Below are 4,686 nucleotides of genomic sequence, written 5' to 3'. Positions count from 1 at the left end.
CGGTTTCTGTAGTGTTGTTTTTGGGGGGGGTTTGGTGTCCGTTCCTCATTATGATTTCAAATCTCACACCCTTCGTTCCAAGACTGGACAGTGTATAAAGAGTCCAGTTTTGTAGACTCGCCAGTAGTTTTCTCAAAAACGCACATCCGTCGTGAGGAACTTTTAGGTGAACCCTCCCAGGCTAAGATAACTGGGTTAAGAGACAACCCGAGTGTAGAGGGCAGGAGGAGCTGTTAGATTACCTGCCTGCTCTGGGGAGATGACTGCACTGGAGCTCAGCCTAACCCTCCTGGGAAGCAGAGGTGTGACTCCTCCCCAGGCGGGGCTCCTTCCTCTCGCTCTCACTATGTACTCGAGCGGGGAGAAGGAACAGCCCTGCTCTCTCTCTACCGCAGGCCAACAGAGAGGCGATTGTCGAGCTCCAGCCCGGCTTGACTGGTCCCGGGCAGGCCTGGCAGGACAGGACAACAAGACAGGCCTGCGGGACGTGGCAGGCTATCACATGGCTGGCTCTTGACCGGATGCCGTCCTCACGTCTCCCTGCAGCGGGCGTCCCGCTAACATGATACACCCCTACCCTGCACTCTACGGCTTCCACGCACGGGAGGTGGTGTTGGCGTTATGCCACCTCTGCTTTTATTACAGGAACCAGTTAGCCCTGCTGGCCCCAAGGATAAAGTGTCCAAACAGGAGAAGTGTCCGTATTGAATTCTGAATATTTGATTAAGCAGAGTGCTCTGCTTGGGTGTTAAAGGTAACAGGCTAGGCAAAAGTCATTTTGTCAGTGAACTGAACTGGACGTGCTGGATTTTGTGCATGTCCATAAAAGTAATCAAGGTCATCATGTTATCTGACCGAGCATTAGTAATGACACCCAGTCACACCCCTTGTCTGTATCTCTTACAGGACGGCTTTGTATTTAAAACGGCCATATGATCTGTTAAGGAAATGACCTATATGGGTAGAGACCTGGTCTTCGGCCTGCTTGGCCTATCATCTTCACAAGCTTCTAAGTTGTTAGGATGAGTAGCTGAATGTAGCTGAAATTTAAAAGGATTACAGTGGCAGACTGGCATTTTGACGCATGTATATGAAGGTGAAGGTGGCCAGCGTGATGTGGGTTCTGGGTCCAGTTCCGAGGGTCTTGCTGGCTGCGATGTATGAGTGTTGTGCATCTGTGCGGGGGAGGCTGTGTGTTCACCTTCCTCCAGCCTCAGGTTTCACAGTCCCCTTCGTTCTGTAATTCGATTTTAATTAATGTGCGGGCAGAGAATTCCTGTTTTTGTGAGGACGTAGTGTTTGTGTGTGTGCGTGTGTGTGTTCATCTCGGTAGATCTGCGGTAAATGAATCGGCTTTTCCTACATTGCTCAGAATCAGCAAGAATGCTAATAATTCTAAAGGGCTTACAGTTGGGGGACAGTCGTCATGGCGATGGACCTCTCACAAAGGAGGCCTTTCAAGAGCACAGGAGAAGGTGGGTTTGCGCGCACCCCCTCCATCAGAATAACAGGATAGATACCCGCTCCCCCTGAGCCGTTTGCTGTGGGATTATACCGTGTCCATAGCGCTCCACAACGTTCGGAGATTATTCAAGTTAATAGTGTTTTAATAGTCTACAATTTAGGCACTACTCTCTTTAAGAGAGAAAACTAGATGTTCCAAACTGATTGAGAGTGAATGTAGGAACGGAGCTGATGGGACTTTCCCCAGGAGCCCGGCACTGTGTCTAACGCCAGTCTAGGAACATGGTGGCTGGTGCTCACACTGTAAACAGAGCTGGTGCCCAAGACTACAGAGACCCATAACTGTGTCTCTGCTCTGTGGAGGGCCTGGCCTTTCTGGTCTTCATCACTGTTTATTTGTATCGATGCTGTACTTGTGACCAGCCAGTCACGGAGCTGGCTCTGTATGCTTATGTGAAAGAGAATGTTGTCCTCTCCTGTGTCACGGGGTTTGGCTAGCAACGTCTGGCTCTGATGGCATAGCCCAGTAGAGAGACGCTGGGGCACACTGCTCGGAGAAGTGGATTTGACCAGAGGTTTCCAAGGTTACAGACACAACCAAGACTGACGACAGGGCCATCCCTGGAGGTTTAGATGTAAGGGCCTATGACAGAATTGAGCCAGGGACACATTTCTATGTCATTCGAGAGCATCTCGAGCCCTAATGGGATCTGACAGCCGAAGCCTGCTTGAGATTAGCGTGGATGCTGGAGCAGGGACCAGGCTGCCTGGTTCTGGGCAGTGGGTTACTAGGGCTGGAGCTGAGAGTCTCTGCCCGGTCACTCTATAAATAAGCCTTTTAATTATAGCCTTCCTCTGAAAGAGAAATGTCCATGAACATGAGCATTAAGAGAAACATACCCATTACCGAGAAACGTGCTGGCCTGACACACAGATTTTCCCCAGATGTCTGCTGGTGTTGTGTTTTGTCCTGTTCACCAATTTCCTTTTTCCTTTTCCTCGTGTGCTGCCGAGGGGCTACAATTACTTTCTCTTGGTGAAAGGCTGGCGACACACGAGTGTCTACGAGCTACATGTTGTTAGTAAAGGGGTCACTGACTGAATGTTGCCGCTCAACCTCTGCCTAATTGGTTCATTGCCCCCATAGTCACTTGTCTTTTTTGTCTTTTTTTTTTTTTTTGCCATATACGTTTGATCAGATTTCGATCCAGCTGTGCAGCTGGCAGAGGTCAGACAGCTCCCACGCGTAGACACCGAGCTTGTGTGAGGGTCTGTTCAATCTGTGAATTCAGTCTTTATGACAGCTGTGGGCGTCTGGCAGGGGGCACGTGCAGCGCTCACGCTCCGCCCACGAGCCCCGGCACGTTCGCCTCGCCGCATCGCAACAGGCCTGCGTTTCTGACCAGAGGCTGGGCGCTAACAACCCTGCAGCCACTGACGTGTGCCAACGGAGCCCGACGTTGGCAGGGCGGTCCAGTCCGTGTTCCGCTTGCTCAGAACTGAGCTGTCACGTCGTACAAGAGACTGACAAGACCCTGCAGGGGGAAAATGTATGTAACGGCACATGACAGAACTGGGCAAGGAACACATTCGAGGTAATTCGGGAGTTTGTAGAACACCGGGTCTAGATAAGAGCGGGTCCAGGTTGACTGCCCCAGGACCTGTTCATCGGTTCATCGGCTGGTCGTCGGAGCTAAGCAGAGTGGGGAAAACACGTAGGCGAGCAGTCTGGGTGTTACCAGGTCACACGGGTTTGGGTTGGAAGGATACTGTGGCGTTCTCGCCGTTGGATTAGATGGTTTCTAAGCAATTGAAGGAGTTGATTTAATGAAGTTCCTCTGGTGAGAAGAGAGTGAGGATCCTTCAATGGCATCAAGATGAAAATGACATAACTACAGGCATCTGAGAGAGATTTGTACTTTAAACCAGCATTGTCGCCAGTTCTGCATGTGTTTCCAGTAAGGCACATGTTTACAGAGATCTCTCTTTCAGAGGCAGGCTAGATTCGAAAGCCTAATCTCGTGGAGTTAGCTATCCAAACTGGGGTAGAGTGTCCGAGAAGCAGTCAGGAATGTGTTTTCTTTTTTCTTTTTTGACTTTAAGTGTAATAGATATGTTACATAGTCCTTCATTCTTATTTTTTATCTACCATCAAAGCTAGCTGTTTCTGTGTTTTACCAAGAGGCCAGCATTCATCAAACCTGCCTGCAAAAGCCATGTGCCCAGTCAAAAAGATATTTGTTAATTGTTTTGTTTTCTGCAAAACCTAAAGAGTTACAAAACAATGAGGATTTTCTTTGGAAATAGTCGAATAATGTAATTATATGATTGATCAAAATAGCAAAGATATTGTAATTGCACGATTATAGAAGAAACAGCGGGGATGCTGTAATTATGATCATGACAGCTGATGCGGTCTTTCTCGTGGAAACCGCTCTACGTATCTGGCCAAAACGGCGTATTCAATAGTCCGAGAGGCATGCGCTCCCGGCCTCGGAAATTGCCACGTTGTTGTTTGGAATTATAGTCATTTGAGGAAGGAGGCAGCTGGATCGCGTTGGGAATGTGGGCTAATTGCGGCACCGCGTGTTTTTATAGCCCGCGGGTTAATGGGCAGTGTGTTTTTATATATCGCGTGCACAAAGACGTTTATATGCCGCGTGGTTAATTGAGCGGAGAGGCAAGATTCTGGCTCGGACCTGTGGCTGGTGAAGCCGAGGAAAGCGGGATATTCAAGATGTTATTGTGGAATTAAATATTACAGACCTATTACTCTAAATTCTTCCGTGTGTAACGCAACACGTCGTGTGTGTGCTTTGTCTCTCAGGTTTATTTTCTGAGCGGAACAAGCGTGCTGTCCAGTTTTACAGCAAAGTTTCGGGCCTGATTATACTTTTAATGAACAGTGCAGCTGCTCTCGCAAAGTGAGCTGTTATTTCGCCTGAATGATGCGTTGTGTTTTCGTGTGCGGTGAAGGCCCGGAGCCCGGCGATGAGATCAGCGTGTGGAGCCCATTAGAGCTGCAGTTCCCCTGCGCTTCTCTGCTTTCTCTCAGGCTGTTGTGTGGACCGGTTGTGTGATAAAGGTGACGGAACTTAATTAGCCTGTGCGTACGTGTGTGTGTTTCCATGTCTCTGCAGCCGGGGGAGGAGAGGCAGTCTTTTTATCTGCCTGTCCAGACCAGCGGGTCGCTGTCCAGCTGTGTGGTCAGGGTGCTTCTAG

Source organism: Electrophorus electricus, chromosome 4 (assembly GCF_013358815.1).
Source record: "Electrophorus electricus isolate fEleEle1 chromosome 4, fEleEle1.pri, whole genome shotgun sequence".
Classification (NCBI taxonomy): domain Eukaryota; kingdom Metazoa; phylum Chordata; class Actinopteri; order Gymnotiformes; family Gymnotidae; genus Electrophorus; species Electrophorus electricus.
This window is presented reverse-complemented; position numbering follows the sequence as displayed.